General features: G+C 46.6%; 1 long non-coding RNA gene across 1 annotated transcript in view; it reads right to left on the reverse strand.

Moving 5' to 3' along the window:
- Nucleotides 1-17,323, reverse strand: part of LOC142251693 (uncharacterized) — a 52,695-nt gene extending 35,372 nt beyond the window's left edge. Inside the window, exon 1 of the long non-coding RNA XR_012725327.1 lies at nt 17,265-17,323. This is a non-coding gene — a long non-coding RNA (uncharacterized LOC142251693). The remainder of the gene's footprint in view (nt 1-17,264) is intronic.
- Nucleotides 17,324-23,404: the final 6,081 nt, after the last annotated feature.

The raw sequence follows: 23,404 nt of genomic DNA on the forward strand, positions 1-23,404 counted from the left end.
AATCCATGTAAAAATACATGACTAGATTTACCATCAGTACATGAATAGAGAACCAGAACCATTAGCATCATGAATACAGCACCCAAACCATCATCAGTACACAAATACATGACCAGAACCATCACTACATGAATAAATTAGCAGAACCATCATAAGTACATAAATACAGTACCAGAACCACCATCAGTATATGAATACAGCATCAGAATTACTATCAATACACAAATGCATCAACAGAACCAGCATCAGTATAAGAATACAATATCACAACCATTATGAGTATATGAATACAACACTTGAACCATTGTCAGTACAGGAATACAGCATCAAAACCATAATCCGTATATATAGGGAGAGCCTGAACCAATGTCAGTACATGAATACAGCACCTTAACCACCATCAGTACAGGAACACAAATACATCACCAGAATGATCAGTACAAGAAAATAGCACCAAAACTAGCAATAGTACATGAATACAGCATCTGGACCATGAATACAGCACCAGAACTCCAACCAGTACATGAATACAGCACCTTAACCACCATCAGTACAGGAACACAAATACATCACCAGAATGATCAGTATATGAAAATAGCACCAAAACTAGCAATAGTACATGAATACAGCATCTGGACCATGAATACAGCACCAGAACTCCAACCAGTACATGAATACAGCACCTTAACCACCATCAGTACAGGAACACAAATACATCACCAGAATGATCAGTACATGAAAATAGCACCAAAACTAGCAATAGTACATGAATACAGCATCTGGACCATGAATACAGCACCAGAACTCCAACCAGTACATGAATACAGCACCAGAGTCACCATCAATACACAAATCACCAAATCTATCAGTACATGAATACAACATTAGAACCAGCATCAGTACATGAATACAGGACCAGAATATGAATATAACACCTGAACCATGTATACAGCAGCAGAATCCCCATCAGTAAAAAAAATACAGCACACGAATCAGCATCATTACATGAATAGAGAACCAAAACCACCATTAGTACAGGAAAACAGCACAGGAATCAGCATCATTACATGAATACAGCACCAAAACCACCATCAATACACAAATACATTACCAGAACTATCAGCAAGTGACAGGTCTTCTTTAACCAGCTGTGCTCAAAGCTAGATTCATTTTCTCATAATAGTGTCAGGTTGTAATGCCAGCAGTGGCATCCCTGCTCTGCTCCACGTCTTTTTGTAGTACTGTGTGCTTTCCTGTTCCTCTATCCTGTGCAGTATCCAGTACCTGTGTCCTGTGCTGTACCTGCCATCCAGCCGGCCCCTGTTGTCCAACCAGAACCAGCTGCCTGTCCTCTGGAATCAGCTGCTGCAGTACCTGGGACTGCCCTGGAGTGGTACCTGGTGGCTAACCTTGCAGCACAAGTCTAACCTCCCAATAAGAGGTTCTAGTGAAGACAAGATAGCTGCTTAATTATGGGTAAGCCCGGCACCGTAGTGCAGTGGGTCCACACCCGCGTGTGTGACACAGGTGCTGGCTGTATAACACAGCCAGCATCTGCCATAGTATTGAATGCCTCAGCTCATGAGTCTGCTCTGTATACCCTTATCTGACCTAGGACGGTCCTAGGTCGGGAAGGGGGCTAATGTATGCTCATCTCGCCAATTTTCGTAGGACTGTCTAGCCAACAGGTGTGCATAGAGGCCTCCCAACATACGATGACGAGGTAGAGAAGGTAGAAGCCTGATCCATTTGTTCTCTGGAGAGATGAGCTGGTGCCGGATATTGCATATGCGGCAGCGGTTTCCTCCCCAGTCCTCACTGAAAACGCTCGGCTAAGAGAAGTGTTAATGTATGGGGGAGTCGGAGAGGGATGGCCGCCAGACGTTTCATTAAATGATGCCAGATGTATGACAATGCCCCACTATAATTCCCGGGACTGTAATCTACTCGCAGGTAACATGAGCCGGTGACCCATCAGGAGGCAGAATAATGCACCTGCAAAATCCTTCCATTCTAATAAATTCTTACCGGGGCGCCGGCGCTTTAACAATTGTCTGTTAATCTATAAATGTTGCTGAATGCGCCATACATAATCCATCAATCCTACAGCCTTAATAAGTCTTCTTTGTACATGAAATCCCCGCTGGTCTGGGAAATTGTTTATGTATCCCGATTGTTATTCTTCCCTCTACCTGGGTGTACCCGGAGAATACCAAGAGAGGCAGCCTGCAAATTGCCAAGTCCATTAAATTTAATATCGCCGCTTTCTATTGCTCCCATATGTGCTAATGTGTAGTGTAAGCTTAAACATTAATTGCATCATCTCGCTCGTAAGATTAGGCTCGGCTAATAACCTGCACTTTCAAATGACTCTCTGTAAAGAGATTGAATCCGATCGCATTAGGCTTTTTGGTGGGTGAAATATGTGATGCCAGTTCACCTAATGAAGATCGGATACGGTGAGAGGTGTAGGAAGATGCATTTTTTGGGGGATTTTTGTTTGTTTTTCTAGTTTTTACGAATTTAGTCTACACAACTCAACATTGTGGACATGTCTTCTTCTTAAAGAGGTCAAAAGTGGCAATTGTTTGCTTTTATTTTATTCCCGCTGGTCCCCTGAGTATTCAGGTGTTTTTCTTTTTAAAATCTGACATATGGTTCCAGAGATATGGGCCTTTTAATTTTATGCAAATTTTTTTGTGGGGGTGTGGCTAACAAAATACGCCCCTGAGGATCCTGTAAGCAATGCTTCTTTGATAATTAAGATATGCCCCTGATGATCCTGTAAGCAATGCCTCTTTGATAATTAAGATATGTCCTTGTGGCTCCTGTAAGCAATGCCCCTTTGATTCTTATGATACACCCCTGCGGATCCTATAAGGAATGCCCTTTTGATAAAGATATGCCCATGAGGATCCTATAAGGAACTCCCCTTTGATAATAAGCCCATGAGAGTCCTGTAAACAATGGCTCTTTGATAAAGATACATCCCTGAGGATCTTGTAAGCAACGCCCCTTTGATAAAGATATGTCCATTAGGATCCCGTAAGCAACGCCCCTTTGATAAAGATATGCCCTGAAGGATCCTGTATTTAATGCCCTTTGATAAAGATACGCCCCTGAGGATCATGTAATCAATGCCTCTTTAATAAAGATATGCCCATGAGGATCCTGTAAGGAACTCCTCTTTGATAATAAACCCGTGAGACTCCTGTAAACAATGCCCTTTGATAAAGATACACCCCTGAGGATCCTGTGAGGAATGCCCTTTTGATAAAGATATGCCCATGAGGATCCTATAAGGAACTCCCCTTTGATAATAAGCCCATGAGAGTCTTGTAAACAATGCTCTTTGATATACATCCCTGAGGATCCTGTAAGCAACGCCCCTTTGATAAAGATAGGCTCCTAAGGATCCTGTAATTAATGCCCTTTGATAAGATACACCCCTGAGGATTGTGTAAGCAATGCCTCTTTGATAAAGATACATCCCTGAGGATCCTGTAAGCAATGCCTCTTTGATAAAAATATGCCCCTGAGGATCCTGTAAGGAACGCCCCTTTGATAAAGGTACGCCCCTGAGAACCCTATAAGCAACGCCTCTTTGATAAAGATACGCCTCGGAGGATCCTGTAAGCAACGCTCCTTTAGTAAATATATGCCCCTGAGGATCCTGTAAGGAATGGCTTTTCATAAAGATATGCCCCTGAGGATCGTGTAAGCAATGCCCCTTTGATAAAGATATGACTCTGAGTATCCTGAAGGAATGACCTTTCATAAAGATATGCCCATGAGGATCCTGTAGGGAACGCTCCTTTGATAAATATACGCCCCTGAGGATCCTGTAACCAACGTCCCTTTGATAAAGACATGCCCCTGAGGATCCTGTAAGTAACACCCCTTTATTAAAGGCTACAAAAGTTAGAAGTAGATAAAGGGCCCATATTTCTGCAACCATATGGTGGATTAAAAAAAGCATCAACAAAAACCAGAACGCTCAGGAGGAGTAAAATTAGAGCAACAACTATCCACTTTATTGGCAGGTCCTTTTTAAAGGGGTTTCCAAGATAGAGATATGATGACATATTCTTATGACATGCTATCAGATGGGTGGGGTCTGATATTTGACATCTGTTACCAGGTCCCGCAACCACTGAAAAATGCAGTGTGTGGATCCAGAACAGCACAGTTCCGTGGCAGTTGAGCTGCAGTACCTAGAACAGCCACTAGACAATATATATAATATGGCCCTGGAAAACCCTTTGAGGAGGGTTGTCTGGTAAGGTAAAGTTCAACCCCGTTCTGATATCTGCTCTCATGTTGGGTGTATTTTAGGTGCAAGTGTATGGCGCAGGCTCGGGAGCTGAGCTTGCACTTTACTCATTGGGTGCCGGATGTGTTATACAGCCAGCACTTGCTTTAAACAGCAGCAACTTCACACCTTGGTATGGAGGTTGTCACTTTTAACTCTAGGAGTTGATTAGGAGCCCCACCATCATGAGACATCCTCTTTCCTGTGTCCGGCAAGAAACATCCATTGTCCACTTGTCCCTTGATGGAAAGCGCTGGTCAACCTTCTATTCATCCATGTCAACCAGAGAAGTGCCATCATCAAACAAGAGAAGGGTAGAAGAAACATGTAGTGTTTCGCTGCCACATTCCCATCTTGTGCCACTCGCCAAGTCAGAACCCACCATCGAAAACTTGGAGGTTCGGAATTTGCATCACAGAATCTTCCCAATTTCTACCATGCAGAACCTGAAATCTCTGGTGCCACCATACTGTCAATGTTTTCTACGTGCGTGGTCTCCATCATTGAGCCTCGGACGCTCGATCTTGAATGGGCAGAGTTGGATTATACCATCCCATATTCATGAGTTGCCACTGAAAGGTTGCTCAGATGTTGGCAGGAGCTGCTGACATGAGCTGGATTTGTGGATGTTTACCTCTCGTTTTTGCTAATAGTTTTTACTGTGAGATCTCCATGGTTAAACACATAACAATGGGAACGTGCCAGGAATCGTTAGTTATACAATGAAGTCCTTGTATATACACAGGAATCACAGAACTGGTCTGTTTGTGGCTGCAAAATATTTTTGAGGACATCGGTGTTGTTACAGACCCAGGAGAACCTTTTTTTTTTTTACTTGTCTAATGCCCGGAAACCATCACCAGTTAATATTATTTAGCAGCCTTCAGCTCGATCTCAAACCATGTTGACTTGATGGATGAATGCTCTGTAGGAAGATCGATCTTGTGCAGCCTAGATAGGTCCACCAGGGTCTTCTCCACCTACATGGGTCTTCTCCACCTAGATAGGTCCACCAGGGTCTTTCTCCACCTAGATAGGTCCACCAGGGTCTTCTTTCCTTAGATAGGTACACCAGGGTCTTCTTCACCTAAATAGGTCCACCAGGGTCTTCTCCACCTACATAGGTCCACCAGGGTCTTCTCCACCTAGATAGGTCCACCAGGGTCTTCTTTCCTTAGATAGGTCCACAAGGGTCTTCTTCACCTAAATAGGTCCACCAGGGTCTTCTTCACCTAAATAGGTCCACCAGGGTCTTCTCCACCTACATAGGTCCACCAGGGTCTTCTCCACCTACATAGGTCCACCAGGGTCTTCTCCACCTAGATAGGTCCACCAGGGTCTTCTCCACCTAGATAGGTCCACCAGGGTCTTCTTTCCTTAGATAGGTCCACCAGGGTCTTCTTCACCTAAATAGGTCCACCAGGGTCTTCTCCACCTACATAGGTCCACCAGGGTCTTCTCCACCTAGATAGGTCTACCAGGGTCTTCTCCTACATTTTCTTGATTGAATTAAGCCATTGGGTTGCTGGTCTTCCTCTTCTTCTTGCTCCTTCTATTATTCTGACCATGATGTCCTTCTCCAGTGATTGCTCACTTCTTGGCTGCACTGGTTGTCTGCCGCCATGGATGGAGTCTGTATTGAAAAGCCAACCTTTTACATTTCCTCTGATGGTGCAGAATTCAACTTTTTTTGTAACGTAGACATGAAATATCTTGATATTTTGGCATACCATGCCTGATGAAGGGACCTGAGATGTCTCGAAAACTTGCTTTGTAACATCACTTTATTTTAGTTAGCCATTAAAAGGTATCACAAGATTATAATTTTGTTCCTCTCACTGAGAACATTCAATAATTTTTCAACTGGATAACACAATACCAAAACCTTTTCACTTGTAACTAGACATGAAATAAACATGAATGGTCAAGGAAGATGGTGCGCCATGTCCTAGAGAGCGCAATGATCTTGTGTTTTTCTTGTGTGTGGGCCTAAATCTATGTTCACATCCAATTGGTGCCTTATACCCAGAAATATTAGATTAAGGTCACCAAACCTGCAATTTTAGTGGAACCGGCCAACCATCTAATGTGTATGACAAGCCACCAACTCTTTCCAAATGATCGGGATAGGCAAATTCAGATCCTTTTCTTTTGGCTGGATATAAACCACCAGACATGTTTGGCAGCCCCTTACTCTATCCTCCGATGTTGAGCACAAAGATTTGAGGGACCATGGTCCTGCACTGACGTCATTACTCCATGGCCGACAGACCAAGGCTGTGCAAACGTTCTTGGCCAGCATCTTGGGCCCTCTCAATTACAAGGCCTTTGCAACATCAAGCCACTTACTCTGCTCTCTGATGTTGAGCACAAAGATTTGCAGGATCATGGTCCTATACCAACATCAGTATTCCACGCCCAACAGACAAAGGCTGTGCAAACCTTTTTGGCTAGCATCTTGGGCACAATTACTAGGCCTTTACGACATCATGACTTTGTATATCGCTATAACATGAGGGCTAGCAATCAAGGAGGCTCCCAGGAAGTCAGCATTCAAACTTCTGGACTGGTTGCCATCGAGTTCCGACCACCAGGGTCCTGATATCACATGAGGGCTAGCAATCACGGAGGCTCCCAGGATGTTGGCATTCGAACGCCTGGATTGGGTGCCATCGTGTACCGACCACCAGGGTCCCGACGTCACATGAGGCCTAGTAATCACGGAGGCTTCTAGGATGTCGGCATTCGAACTTCTGGACTGGTTGCCACCGAGTACCGACCACAAAGGCCCTGACATCACATGAGACCTAGCCAATCATGGAGGCTCCCAGGATGTCGGCATTCGTTGCCACCGAGTACCAACGACCAGGGCCCTGACGTCACATGAGGCCTAGCAATCACGGAGGCTCCCAAGATGTTAGCATTCGAACTTCTGGACCGGTTGCCACCGAGTACCAACGACCAGGGTCCTGCAAACCTTTCTGCTTATTTCAACTCTTGACCATTGAAAACAGAAAAACGCTCACTTGAGTCAAGTATCCATGGGGGTCAGGAGAAATTTGCCGGCCAACTGTGTACGGGTAGGGTTTGGTACTTTCTCGCGCCCAGCCAGGGATATGATGTCTTACTGCAAAGCATCAATCACGGTCTCCTATTTTGTGACCCTGAGAACCCCATCAACATAAATCCGTCCTGCTGCCAAATTTATGCCGGGACGATGATGGCATCTATGAATAAATATGTTCCGGGCAGAGATGTCCTGTATTTATGGTCCCCCGTCATTGTGGAGCCTTTCTTCAGCAATCAGATGGTTTCCAACTCCCTATTGTGTATAGGCCGCCCTCCCCCGGTATCGGCAGCAATATCCCTCCGCTTATATGGATTACAGGAGCATCCTAAATAAACTCATTGCTGGGGGATCAGACAGATAATGTGTTGACTCTGGATATCCGCAGCTCCTTGTTTTCATGTGTAGGAATCGTGCTCACTTGTGAATCTCGATAAAAGCGGCTGAGTTTGCACAAGATATTACGATGTTGGATAAAGCTTCGGCAGACAGCGGCTCCTTCCCCGGGTCAGAGATTATTGACAGTGCCGCTGATGCGTCTCCTGAATTAATTACCTGCCGGTATACATAATGCAGACTGCTGCAGACGCCTCCACTGAGGGTGCACGTATGACGATGGGGGGATACGCCACTGCCAGACACTTATCTCCTCTGAGACCACAAGGATTGGGCATATTGAAATCAATCTGCCCAATCCTTCACAGTCAAGAGGACCCATACACATGATAAAAGTAAACAGGTACCATAGAAAGATATCAAAAAGCAAAAAAATAGTATAAAAAATAAACTTGTTAAATCCCAAAATGTTTGCGGCAGTGATGGCACATATTTCATTGATGTGACCGCTGCAGACAATCATTGACCTCATCGGTGATGCTTCCATGTACGGCACTTGACAACCATGGTCAGTAATTGGCTGCATACATAAAACACAAGCCATCATGGCTGCAGGTCCATTGGAAACCACCAAGTAGCGGTGGGGAATTTAATAGGTAACACTTCTACCAGCTCTTAGTCAACTTTTGCAAAATATTGGATAACCCCTTTAGTGCACACATTTCTAGCATCTGGTTTACTGGACACAAACAATTCCCATTGGCCCTAAGATGTGTGTGTGTGTGTGTGTGCGGGGGGGGGGGGGGGTCGGGGTGCATGTAACTGATGTCCTGTTTTTTCACTACAATTTATACTAATTCTGCTTTTGACAGAACTTATATCACACAGGATTCTGAGAAGTTTGGAGTGGCAGAAGTACTACGTAAACATGTTTCCATTTTGCCCCAGAACAAACACAGATAGACTGATAAAGGAGTTGAGTTGAAGAAGGAAGAGCTGCTGATGTGCTTGCAAGCAGATTTTCGCAAGTACCAAAAAACAATTGTCAACCCGTTACTATAAACTAAATTCTGCTTCTGTTCAAGACTGTTGGCTCAAAAAGAGATTTGGAAATCATCAAACTTGTTAGTAAAGTTCATTTGAACCCTTGCTGGTGTCTGTCTGCATTACTTTTGCCATCTCTGAGTGTGGAAACCACTCAGTCCAACAGTCCCTGGGAACCCTTACAACCCTGCCAGAGGTTGGCTCTCTAAAGCTAGAGGCCACTAAGTAAAATGGTCAGACTAGTATGTCGCCCCCAAACAAAGTTACGGGAAGGGAGATTATGTAAGAAGTCATGTGGCCTAATTCTGCTGCTTTTGACAGAACTTAAATTGCACAGGATTTAAGACAATCACCAAGAAATATGAGAAGTTTGGAGTGGCAAAAGTGCTACGTAAGCATGTTTCCATTTTTTACCAGAACAAACACAGATAGGCTGATAAAGCAATTAAAGTAAGAAGGAAGAGCTGCTGAAGTGCTTGCAAGCAGATTTTTGCAAGTACCAAAAAAAGTGTCAACTCGTTACTATAAACTAAATTCTACTTCTGTTCAAGCTTGTTGGCTCATAAAGAGGCTTGGAAATCATCGAATTTGTGGGTAAAATTCACCTGAACCCTTGCTGGTGTCTGTCTGCATTACTTTTGCCATCCCTGAGTGGGGACAGCACTCTGTCCAACAAGTGTCAATATATCCTTACTAGTGAAAGAGGATGCCACACAGTCCCTGGGAACCCTTACAAGTGACCTTTGGCTTTCTATAGCTAGAGACCACTAAATACTGGGGTCAGACTAGAATATTGACCCCCCCAAGCAAAGTTAAAGAAATGGAGATTATGTAACGAAATTGACTTTTTGGTTAGTTTAGGAATTGGATCATGACATTATTTTATATAGTTTAACATGACGGTAAATTTTCTTGCGCTCGTGTAAACGAATATGAGTCCTGCTGGGCTGGAGGAGTCATATAATGATTCATGATCTATGAACCACGTGTTGTGGAGAGATCTCACTGGCAAATCTCCTTGGGCTCTTGCAAATGAATAGGAGCCCTGTTGGGCTCGAGGGGGTCATATAATGATTCATGATCTATGAACCACGTGTTGTGGAGAGATCTCCTCACACATGACCAGCTTTAACATGATCGCAAGTCTCCATGGGCTCCTGCAAATGAATAGGAGTCCTGCTGGGCTGGAGGAGTCATATAATGATTCATGATCTATGAACTAGGTGCTGTGGAGAGATCTCCTCATACATGACCAGCTTTAACATGATGGCAAATCTCCTTGGGCTCCTGCAAATGAATAGGAGCCCTGCTGGGCTGGAGGAGTGATATTATGATTCACGATCTATGAACCAGGTGTTGTGGAGAGATCTCCTCATACATGACCAGCTTTAACATGATGGCAAGTCTCCTTGGGCTCCTGCAAATGAATACGAGCCCTGCTGGGCTGGAGGAGTCATATAATGATTCATGATCTATGAACTAGGTGCTGTGGAGAGATCTCACCACACATGACCAGCTTTAACATGATGGCAAATCTCCTTGGGCTCTTGCAAATGAATAGGAGCCCTGCTGGGCTGGAGGGGGTCATATCATGATTCATGATCTATGAACCAGGTGTGGTGGAGACATCTCCTCACACATGACCAGCTTCAACACGATGGAAAGTCTCCTTGGGCTCAGGCAAGTGAATAGGAGCCCTGCTGGGCTGGAGGGGGTCATATCATGATTCATGATCTATGAACCAGGTGTTGTGGAGCGATCTCACCACACATGACCAGCATTCTGATGCCTTCATCTCACTTCATCAAGAACCGTCCAAATCCGTTCCCCCCCCCCCCCCCCGCGGTCTATATCCGTATACCACTAAATCCTGCCATGTCCCTACACAAAGCGGCAGCGTCTAATTTTCCCCTCCTTTTATCTCCTTTGTGATGGTGTTATTGTTGGCGTGGACAAACGTCTAATCAAAGCCTAGGACGGAGATAGCATTGTATTCTTCTCTGCGAATCACATGTCCCCCCGAACATCCCCAGCCGCGTAATTTATGCTTTTTTTTTTCTTTACCGCCGAACGAGATCACATCAGCGTTTGGATTAATCCATCTCATATAGAAATACTTTTTTATTTTTTTGGCAATTCTTCTCCTTTCCCTTGCGCCCAGATCTAATTTCATTCTCAAACTTAAGCAAACATTTTTTTTTTTTATTTTATTCGGAGGAAAAAAAAAATGCAAATATCTCGGTGAAGCGCCACAACTTGCCTTATTATAGGCTAATAAAATGTATTCAGGTCACTTTAGACCGTCCCCTCGCCTGGAATTTACACATCAAAAGTGTTATTCCTTGGCTTGCGATGATATTTCACTCGAGAACACCGTGTTAATTAACTGTGGAAAAAGTCTCACTCGGCTGTTATAAATAGGCAGTCAGAAGTGAATGTGTTCTAATTGAGCCCTGTACTTCGCGGCTCGGCTCCAAATGTACCTATGCGAGGCTGAAAATATTCACAAAAAAAGGGGCTATCGGCTGTTAACCCTCGCCGAGCTGAATGTGAGGTGAAGCCTTCGCCTCACATTCAGCTCAGCTCAGTGATGATCAGCTGTGTGGACATTCACCTAGTCCACCGATCCTAATAGCAAAACGTATAAGTATGGATTATCAGTCAACCATATGAAGGCCTAGAGCCCACTAAAGCCAAAGACCTACTGCTAGGGATTCTTTTAATCAGGGGGTTACCCCAGCCAAAGAACATTGGTTTGTTGAAAGCCCTCCCCAGACCAACCATTCCAGGCCTTAGTGAGCAAAATACACTCCTATGCCTCTTGAACTCCAAATTAATAAGATTTGTTTTACGAGCGCTCTGGAAATCAATACAGCACACACGCTTTGTGGTGTACTGAATGTTCCTGCCTTAATACATCATGTGACCAGTTTGTATAGTACCTCAAACAAAGAAATTACTCCTCCAAATTAACTCCAAATTGATAAGATTTGTTTTACAAGCACTCGGGAAATCAATACAGCACACACTTTGTGGTGTACTGAATGTTTCTGCTTTATTACATCATGTGACCAGTTTATATAGTAACTAAAACAAAGAAATAAGTCCTCTGAACTAACTCCAAATTAATATTTGTTTTACAAGCACTCAGGAGATCAATACAGCACACACGCTTTGTGGTAGACTGGATGTTTCTGCTTTATTACATCATGTTACCAGTTTATATAGTACCCCAAACAAAAAAATAACTCCTCCGAACTAACTCCAAATTAATATTTGTTTTATGAGCACTCGGGAAATCAATACAGCACACACGCTTTGTGGTGTACTGAACGTTTCTGCTTTATTACATCATGTGACCAGTTTATATAGTACCTCAAACAAAGAAATAACTTCTCAGAACTAATGCCAAATTAATAAGATTTGTTTGACGAGAACTCGGGAAAGCAATACTGCACACACTCTTTGTGGTGTACTGAAAATTTCTGCTTTATTACATCATGTGACCAGTTTATATAGTACCTCAAACAAAGAAATAACTCCTCAGAACAATGCACCAATAAAAACAGTAGGGGCGTGGACAGAAATATGAAACTTCTCCCCCGCCCATCAGTGCTAGCTGAACCCTATGACATCATTAGTTATAAGACAAGATGGTTTATTTAAGAACAAAATGAATTATAGTCTCTCACACCTTCCTCCCTCCTACACCACAACCCCCAAAACATCCCTCTACAAGTGCAGAAACATCAACGCTGCAGTTTGGATATTAGGGATATTTGAGCCCCATTCTCAAACCCACTAGAAACAGCCACAATTCCACCCAGGAATGCTCCAAACCAGGTAGACCAGTCCAGCTTTGGGGCAGAATTTAAGGAAACTCCAGTTTTTCCACATCTGAGGAGAGCAATAACAGTCCTGGCAAATTTGGGACAGTTGGTTAGTCATGGCAAGAAAGGAATGGGTGTGCTGAAATCCAAAATCCTAAACCTTTTTTCCTTTAATATATTTCATCAGCTGAGTGTCGGTACACCCTTAAGCCCATACACCCTTAAAACGATGGGTCGGCCACCAACAATTGGGCATGCTGAAGTCCAAAATCTCCAAAACCCTTTCTCCATTGATATAGTCCATCAGCAGAGTGTTGGGACCACACACTAAACACCAGCAATTGGGAATGCTGAAATCCAAAATACCCCAAACCCTTTCTAAATTGATAAAATCCATCAGCAGAGTATCGATACACCCTTAAACCTTCCATACATTTTAGAACGATGGTTTGTCCACCAACAATTGGGCATGCTGAAGTCCAAAATCTCAAAACCCTTTTTCCATTGATATAATCCATCAGCCAAGTGTCGGAACACCCTGAAGCCTTCCATACAATTGGGCATGTGGAAGACCAAAATCCCCAAAACCCTTTCTCCATTGATATATTCCATCAGCAAAATGTCGGGACACCACAACGCCTCCCATACACTTTAAACCGATGATTCTGCCACCAAAAATTGGGCATGCTGAAGTCCAAAATCTCAAAAACCCTTTCTCCTTTGATATAGTCCATCAGCAGAGTGACGGTACACCCGTAAGCCTTCCATACAATTGGGCATGATGAAGTCCAAAACCTCCCAAATCCTTTCTCCATTGATATAGTCCATCAGCTGCAAATCGGGTGACACTTACGTCCCTTATACACTTTAGAATGATAATCTGGCCACCAGCAATTGGGCATGCTGAAGTCCAAAATCTCCAAAACTCTTTCTCCATTCTTAAATTCCATCAGCCAAGTGTCAGGACACCCTTACGCCTCGCATACTCTTTAGAATGATAATTCGGCCACCAACAATTGGGCATGCTGAAGTCCAAGAACTCCGAAACCCTTTCTCCATTGATATAGTCCATCAGCAGAGTGACGGCACACCCTTAAGCCTTCCATACAATTGGGCATCCTGAAGTCCAAAACCCCCCAAACCCTTTCTCCATTGATATAGTCCATCAGTTGCAAATCGGGTGACCCTTACGTCCCCCATACACTTTAGATAATCTGGCCACCAGCAATTGGGCATGCTGAAGTCCAAAATCTCCAAAACCCTTTCTCCATTGATATAGTCCATCAGTAGGATTTCAATACACCCTTAAGCCTTCCATAGACTTTAGAACGACAATTTAGCTACCAACAATTGGGCATGCTGAAGTTCAAAGTCTCCAAAACCTTTTCTCCATTGATATAGTCCATCAGCCGATTGTCGGGACACTCTTAACACCCCCGTACACCCTTAAGCCACCCAAACACTTTAGAAGGGTAATTCGGCCACCAACAATTGGGCATGCTGAAGTCCAAAATCTCCAAAACCCTTTCTCTATTGACATAGTCCATCAGCAGATTGACGGTACGCCCTTAAGCCTCCCATACACTTCAGAACGATGGTTCCACCACTAACAATTGGTCATGCTGAAGTCAAGAATCCCCCAAACCCTTTCTCCATTGATATAGTCCATCAGCAGAGAGTCGGGACACCCATAAGACCCCCATACAACCTTAAGCCCCCAAAATACTTTAGAATGATGGCCATCATCGATCTCACCTAACTCTCCCAGACACAGAAGGGCACCTTTCTGTCAGGTCTTCTCTGGCGGCATCATATATGTCTTACAGGAAAAAAAGGATTGGTGGTCTGAAATCGGACATGGCGGATCCTTATTGAAAATCAAGGGCTTCCACACATATTAAACAATCGGTCAAACCCATCGAGATTGGCAGGTTTGACAGATGCTAGTCCAACGCTTATGAGGGCCTTTAGAGATAAGATTGTTAGCCAAATTGATCAAAATCATAGAGTTCATCCAACTGTCATCTTCTGGGCCACTTTTGATGGGAAACCATAGGAAATTGAAACAATCCCGGAATTGGTTGTAGCCCCTCTTAGAGCTTTAAACGCCATGTTGAGGAGCCCACAGATATTTTATCTTCAGGATCCCATCTGAAACATCATCAAGCTACATCTCTAGGTCAAGTATTTCTCAAATGTTGCCCTCACTTTGGTAAGGATCTTAGCACTTCAACAATCTGATCCATGTAGAAGGTAACAGAAGATATCGCAAGGCATCTAAACACAGGGATGGACGTTCCGGTATATGGACGTAGGTTCATTGACCCCATAACAATCCCAAGGTCTCAATGGCCCTATAACAGAATCAGCCATAGAGAAGGAACGATACCCACTTCCTAAAGTTTGGACTTGCATTGCTGTTACAAGGGGTCATCACGAAGACAGCCACGGCTGGTCCAAGGCAATAGGTGGAATGGGAAGTAACGGGCAAAGTTCAGACATCTTGTGTTTGGCCTCAAGACAGGTGTTGTGTCCTGCTATCCATGACCTATACAGAGAGGCTTGTGGGCCTTATTGCCAAGATACCAGGTTCTAGATCACAGTAACCTGTCATATTTATATCCTGCAGAGAAGGACACGTGATCAGGTTTCTTATAAGGAACAAGTGTCTAAAAATGACTAATTATTGATGCTAATGTTCCTTGAGATCCCAGATATGTTTTTCTTTTCTTGCTGCTGCTTTCCATCCCTGAGATATAGCCCAATCTTCCCTGTATATAAAACTAGCCTTGTTAGCCAAGTAGGTGTGGTCCTCAAGAACACTCCCACAGTTGCCGACACTCCTGGAAAAAGGGTAGACTTCAGAAGCCCCTCGGAGTCTCCCCCAACACTTAACACCAACGAAAAAAGTTGGGTATGTTCAGAGGAGGAGGGTGTTTTTGCCCTGACATGAGGTTTGTGGTGTATTAGGGGGACACACAAGGAATTCTTGGGTAAGTGAGGTGAGAGCCAAATATTTTCTAGGCCTCAGGCCTGTGACATCAGTGGTGCAGTGTGTTTGATCTAGCGGAAATCGTGTTTACAGCACTGGTTATGCTCCAATATTTGTTCCTTTTCCTTGATGCCTTCTGTGTGTGACGTGTGTTGTGTGGAGAGAGCAGAGTCATGCCAACACTGCTGTAGCCAGATAGTCAAGAAGTTAGGGGTGTCAATGACGGATGTGACAAGTGTCAACCAAGGTGATTTAGGGGCTTGTTTCCAGAAAAACTGGGTCAGTTGCAGAGAGCACGAGAGAGTTACAGAGGGAACATTACCTCTGTAGGTGACCGGGAGGAGGAGAAGGTGACCCCTAAGGAGTGGAGAGTTGCGAGTATGGATAAAGTGAGTGACAGTATTTAGATGCTTGGTTTCAGCCAGTCTGGGTCAGTTGCAGAGAGTATGGAATTACAGAGGGGACATTACCTCTGTGAGTGATCGGGAGGAGGAGGTGACCCCTGAGGAATAGAGAGATGCAAGTATGGATAAAGTGAGTGACAATATTTAAGGGCCTGGTTTCGGCCAGTTTGGGTCGGTTGCAGATAGTATGAAGGAGCTACAGAGGGAACATTACCTCTGTGAGTGACTGGGAGGAGGAGAAAGTGACACCTTTGTAGAGTTAAGTGTTGCGAGTATGGATAGAGTGAGTGACAATATTTAGGGCTTGGTTTCGGCCAGTCTGAGTCAGTTGCAGATAGTTTGAAGGTGTTACAGAAGGAAGATTACCCCTGTGAGTGACCAGGAGAAGGAGAAGGTGACCTCTGAGTAGAGAGGAGAGTTGTAAGTATGGATAGAATGAGTTACAATATTTAGGGCTTGGTTTCGGCCAGTCTGGATCGGTTGCAGATAGTTTGAAGGTGTTACAGAAGGAAGATTACCCCTGTGAGTGACCGGGAGGAGGAGAAGGTGACACCTTAGTAGAGTGGAGAGTTGTGAATATGGATAAAGTGGGTGACAATATTTAGTGGCTTGGTTTCGGCCAGTCTGGATCAGTTGCAGATAGATTGAAGGAGCTACAGAGGGAACATTACCTCTGTAGGTGACCGGGAGGAGGAGGAGTGGAGAGTTGTGAGTATGGATAGAGTGAGTGACCGTATTTAGATGCTTGGTTTCGGCCAGTCTGGGTCAGTTGCAGAGGGTATGAAGGAGTTACAGAGGGAACATTACCTCTGTGAGTGACCGGGAGGAGAAGAAGGTGACAACTTAGTAGAGTGGAGAGTTGCGAGTATGGATAGAGTGGGTGACAGTATTTAGGGGCTTGATTTCAGCCATTCTTGGTCAGTTGCAGAGGGTATGAGAGAGTTACAGAGGGAACATTACCTCTGTGAGAGACCGGAGGAGCACTACTAGCCATACAACAACAGAAGCAGTCGCCTCACCAGGCGCACCAGACAGTGCCGTTACATTAGGCTCATGGCCCCTTGCAAAATCTCCAATAGGGCCCAATTGTTATGGGTCTTTAATAGTATTGGTCATCCCATGGGGGCTGCAGGGACTTTTTGGAGCCACTAGTCTCCTGATCCCACCCTCTATGCTGGTGACATTTCATATGTCATTAAGATTCATTTAAAGGGGAGATTGCTGGTAGTTGTAGTCCGCCTGGAGCTTATGTAAAGTATAATGTTAATCACAAGCCCACCTGTAATCCTGCGTGATGGGGCTGTGAGGTGACGTCTCCGGTGGAGCTTGACACCTGCTCCTAGAAATACAGAAATGATGATTAATACATTTCCATACATACATAAGTGCGTGCATTCATTTGCATTCATACATACATTTCCACCACCATTCATATTAATGTGACGGTAACATAAAGAACGAGCCGAGCCGGGGCCTCATTGCTCAGTCAGCACGCGGTGTCCTGGAATCACCGGGTCCCTCGGGCACCGGCGGCCGGGCAATGCCCAAGACTTGTGCCATGGATGGATAATGTCTGTCCCGGGCTGACATTTCCATGCGGTTACATTCGGGGAGGTGTTTATTGTGCAGACGCCATGTCTGCAGCCAGATAATGAGGTTATCACTCTACGTGGAGGGGAAGCGCGATTCCTTGGGGAAGAGGGGGGCACATACTTTACAGCGCTGCTCAATCATAGACATTACGTGCTATTAAAGGAGCTAGAAACGGGTAAAATACTGTAGGCTTCTATTACATATGGGATTCCATTTAGTAATTATGGGTTAAATTTTGCTCATCCTGAGCCTCCTGGTTCACATATATAATTGCGGAAGGCAATGGCGGTGACCGGGAGAGTTTCCGGTCTCTTCCTACGCCTTAGTGCCCAGTGTGACAAACATGATGGGTGCTGATACCAGAGAGACCCTGGAGGGACTTGCGGGGGCATTCTCAGGATGCAGAGGGTCTCGCGGAGGCATTCCTGGGATGCAGAGGGTCTCACGGGGGCATTCCCAGGATGCAGAGGGTCTCACGGGGGCATTCCCAGGATGCAGAGGGTCTCACGGGGGCATTCTCAGGATGCAAAGGGTCTCGCGGAGGCGTTCCTGGGATGCAGAGGGTCTCACGGGGGCATTCCCGGGATGTGGAGGGTCTCTTGGGGGCGTTCCCGGGATGCATAGGGTCCTGCGGGGGCAATCCTGGGATGCGGAGGGTCTCGCGGGGGCATTCCCGAGATGCAAATAGTCATGCGGTGACGTTCCCGGGATGCGGAGGGTCTAGCGGGGGCATTCCCATGATGCTCATTGTCTCACGGGGGCGTTCCCGGGATGTGGAGGGTCTCACGAGGGCGTTTCTTGGGATGCGGAGGGTTTTGCAGAGGCGTTCTGGGGATAGGACCTATACAGATAATTTTTGCAATAACTTCACTAATACTATGCATAATGGTGTACAGGCGACATAACAGTGCCCAAAAATAACCCCAATGTTATACTCACAGATCAAATACAAATATGTCCGGGAATCCGAATAACCCATCGGTGGCGTCCAAAAAATGGAAGTTGTAATTCTCCGTTCTGCCAGTAGGTGGGGCTGTGACCTTCAATCATCCGATCAGAGGAAAAGAGAAGGGAAAAAAAAGGAGAAATTATTCTGCTCCCACTTTCATATATAGAGATATTAAGAGAATTTGGATATATTTACAGCAGGGTTTTTCACGCGTGGTGATGTTGGCATTTTTCACAACTGTACTGTTCCCCTGTAAGTTAAAGAAGGATGATGACTACTCACTAGTGATGAGCGGGCACTACCATGCTCGGGTGCTCAGTACTGGTAACTAGTGATGAGCGGGCACTACCATGCTCAGGTGCTCAGTACTGGTAACTAGTGATGAGCGGGCACTACCATGCTCGGGTGCTCAGTACTGGTAACTAGTGATGAGCGGGCACTACCATGCTCGGGTGATCAGTACTGGTAACTAGTGATGAGCGGGCACTACCATGCTCAGGTGCTCAGTACTGGTAACTAGTGATGAGCGGGCACTACCATGCTCGGGTGATCAGTACTGGTAACTAGTGATGAGCGGGCACTACCATGCTCGGGTGATCAGTACTGGTAACTAGTGATGAGCGGGCACTACCATGCTCGGGTGATCAGTACTGGTAACTAGTGATGAGCGGGCACTACCATGCTCAGGTGCTCAGTACTGGTAACTAGTGATGAGCGGCACTACCATGCTCGGGTGCTCACTACTGGTAACTAGTGATGAGCGGGCACTACCATGCTCGGGTGCTCAGTACTGGTAACTAGTGATGAGCGGACACTACCATGCTCAGGTGCTCAGTACTGGTAACTAGTGATGAGCGGACACTACCATGCTCGGGTGCTCAGTACTGGTAACTAGTGATGAGCGGGCACTGCCATGCTCGGGTGCTCAGTACTGGTAACTAGTGATGAGCGGGCACTACCATGCTCGGGTGCTCAGTACTGGTAACTAGTGATGAGCGGGCACTACCATGCTCGGGTGCTCAGTACTGGTAACTAGTGATGAGCGGGCACTACCATGCTCAGGTGCTCAGTACTGGTAACTAGTGATGAGCGGGCACTACCATGCTCAGGTGCTCAGTACTGGTAACTAGTGATGAGCGAGCACTACCATGCTCGGGTGCTCAGTACTGGTAACTAGTGATGAGCGGGCACTACCATGCTCAGGTACTCAGTACTGGTAACTAGTGATGAGCGGGCACTGCCATGCTCGGGTGCTCAGTACTGGTAACTAGTGATGAGCGGGCACTACCATGCTCAGGTGCTCAGTACTGGTAACTAGTGATGAGCGAGCACTACCATGCTCAGGTGCTCAGTACTGGTAACTAGTGATGAGCGGGCACTACCATGCTCGGGTGCTCAGTACTGGTAACTAGTGATGAGCGGGCACTACCATGCTCAGGTGCTCAGTACTGGTAACTAGTGATGAGCGGGCACTACCATGCTCGGGTGCTCAGTACTGGTAACTAGTGATGAGCGCACACTACCATGCTCGGGTGCTCAGTACTGGTAACTAGTGATGAGCGGGCACTACCATGCTCAGGTGCTCAGTACTGGTAACTAGTGATGAGCGGGCACTACCATGCTCGGGTGCTCAGTACTGGTAACTAGTGATGAGCGGACACTACCATGCTCGGGTGCTCAGTACTGGTAACTAGTGATGAGCGGGCACTACCATGCTCGGGTGCTCAGTACTGGTAACTAGTGATGAGTGAGCACTACCATGCTCAGGTGCTCAGTACTGGTAACTAGTGATGAGCGGGCACTACCATGCTCGGGTGCTCAGTACTGGTAACTAGTGATGAGCGGGCACTACCATGCTCAGGTGCTCAGTACTGGTAACTAGTGATGAGCGGGCACTACCATGCTCGGGTGCTCAGTACTGGTAACTAGTGATGAGTGGGCACTACCATGCTCGGGTGCTCAGTACTGGTAACTAGTGATGAGCGGGCACTACCATGCTCAGGTGCTCAGTACTGGTAACTAGTGATGAGCGGGCACTGCCATGCTCGGGTGCTCAGTACTGGTAACTAGTGATGAGCGGGCACTGCCATGCTCGGGTGCTCAGTACTGGTAACTAGTGATGAGCGGGCACTACCATGCTCAGGTGCTCAGTACTGGTAACTAGTGATGAGCGGGCACTACCATGCTCAGGTGCTCAGTACTGGTAACTAGTGATGAGCGGGCACTACCATGCTCGGGTGCTCAGTACTGGTAACTAGTGATGAGCGGGCACTACCATGCTCAGGTGCTCAGTACTGGTAACTAGTGATGAGCGGGCACTACCATGCTCAGGTGCTCAGTACTGGTAACTAGTGATGAGCGGGCACTACCATGCTCAGGTGCTCAGTACTGGTAACTAGTGATGAGTGGGCACTACCATGCTCAGGTGCTCAGTACTGGTAACTAGTGATGAGCGGGCACTACCATGCTCAGGTGCTCAGTACTGGTAACTAGTGATGAGCGGGCACTGCCATGCTCGGGTGCTCAGTACTGGTAACTAGTGATGAGCGGGCACTGCCATGCTCAGGTGCTCAGTACTGGTAACTAGTGATGAGCGGGCACTACCATGCTCGGGTGCTCAGTACTGGTAACTAGTGATGAGCGGGCACTACCATGCTCGGGTGCTCTGTACTGGTAACTAGTGATGAGCGGGCACTACCATGCTCAGGTGCTCAGTACTGGTAACTAGTGATGAGCGGGCACTATCATGCTCGGGTGCTCAGTACTGGTAACTAGTAATGAGCGGGCACTACCATGCTCGGGGGCTCAGTACTGGTAACTAGTGATGAGCGGGCACTACCATGCTCGGGTGCTCAGTACTGGTAACTAGTGATGAGCGGGCACTACCATGCTCAGGTGCTCAGTACTGGTAACTAGTGATGAGTGGGCACTACCATGCTCGGGTGCTCAGTACTGGTAACTAGTGATGAGAGGCCACTACCATGCTCAGGTGCTCAGTACTGGTAACTAGTGATGAGCGGGCACTACTATGCTCGGGTGCTCAGTACTGGTAACTAGTGATGAGCGGGCACTACTATGCTCGGGTGCTCAGTACTGGTAACTAGTGATGAGCGGGCACTGCCATGCTCGGGTGTTCAGTACTGGTAACTAGTGATGAGCGGGCACTACCATGCTCGGGTGCTCTGTACTGGTAACTAGTGATGAGCGGGCACTACCATGCTCGGGTGCTCAGTACTGGTAACTAGTGATGAGTGGGCACTACCATGCTCAGGTGCTCAGTACTGGTAACTAGTGATGAGCGGGCACTACCATGCTCAGGTGCTCTGTACTGGTGATGAGTGGGCACTACTATGCTCGGGTGCTCAGTACTGGTAACTAGTGATGAGCGGGCACTACCATGCTCGGGTGCTCAGTACTGGTAACTAGTGATGAGCGGGCACTACCATGCTCAGGTGCTCAGTACTGGTAACTAGTGATGAGTGAGCACTACCATGCTCGGGTGCTCAGTACTGGTATCTAGTGATGAGTGGGCACTACCATGCTCGGGTGCTCAGTACTGGTATCTAGTGATGAGTGGGCACTACCATGCTCGGGTGCTCAGTACTGGTAACTAGTGATGAGTGAGCACTACCATGCTCGGGTGCTCAGTACTGGTATCTAGTGATGAGTGGGCACTACCATGCTCGGGTGCTCAGTACTGGTAACTAGTGATGAGCGGGCACTACCATGCTCGGGTGCTCAGTACTGGTAACTAGTGATGAGTGGGCACTACCATGCTCAGGTGCTCAGTACTGGTAACTAGTGATGAGCGGGCACTACCATGCTCGGGTGTTCAGTACTGGTAACTAGTGATGAGCGGGCACTACCATGCTCAGGTGCTCTGTACTGGTAACTAGTGATGAGCGGGCACTACCATGCTCAGGTGCTCTGTACTGGTAACTAGTGATGAGCGGGCACTACCATGCTCAGGTGCTCTGTACTGGTAACTAGTGATGAGCGGACACTACCATGCTCAGGTGCTCAGTACTGGTAACTAGTGATGAGCGGGCACTACCATGCTCAGGTGCTCTGTACTGGTAACTAGTGATGAGCGGGCACTATCATGCTCGGGTGCTCAGTACTGGTAACTAGTGATGAGCGGGCACTACCATGCTCGGGCGCTCAGTAATGGTAACTGGTGATGAGCGGGCACTACCATGCTCGGGTGCTCAATACTGGTAACTAGTGATGAGCGGGCACTACCATGCTGGGGTGCTCAGTACTGGTAACTAGTGATGAGCGGGCACTACCATGCTCAGATGCTCTGTACTGGTAACTAGTGATGAGCGGGCAGTACCATGCTCGGGTGCTCAGTACTGGTAACTAGTGATGAGCGGGCACTACCATGCTTGGGTGCTCAGTACTGGTAACTAGTGATGAGCGGGCACTACCATGCTGGGGTGCTCAGTACTGGTAACTGGTGATGAGCGGGCACTACCATGCTCGGGTGCTCAATACTGGTAACTAGTGATGAGCGGGCACTACCATGCTCAGATGCTCTGTACTGGTAACTAGTGATGAGCGGGCACTACCATGCTCGGGTGCTCAGTACTGGTAACTAGTGATGAGCAGGCACTACCATGCTCAGGTGCTCAGTACTGGTAACTAGTGATGAGCGGGCACTACCATGCTCGGGTGCTCAGTACTGGTAACTAGTGATGAGCGGGCACTACCATGCTCAGTACTGGTAACTAGTGATGAGCGGGCACTACCATGCTCGGGTGCTCAGTACTGGTAACTAGTGATGAGCGGGCACTACCATGCTCAGGTGCTCAGTACTGGTAACTAGTGATGAGCGGGCACTACCATGCTCGGGTGCTCTGTACTGGTAACTAGTG

This window comes from Anomaloglossus baeobatrachus, chromosome 9 (genome assembly GCF_048569485.1).
Source record: "Anomaloglossus baeobatrachus isolate aAnoBae1 chromosome 9, aAnoBae1.hap1, whole genome shotgun sequence".
Taxonomy (NCBI): Eukaryota; Metazoa; Chordata; class Amphibia; order Anura; family Aromobatidae; genus Anomaloglossus; species Anomaloglossus baeobatrachus.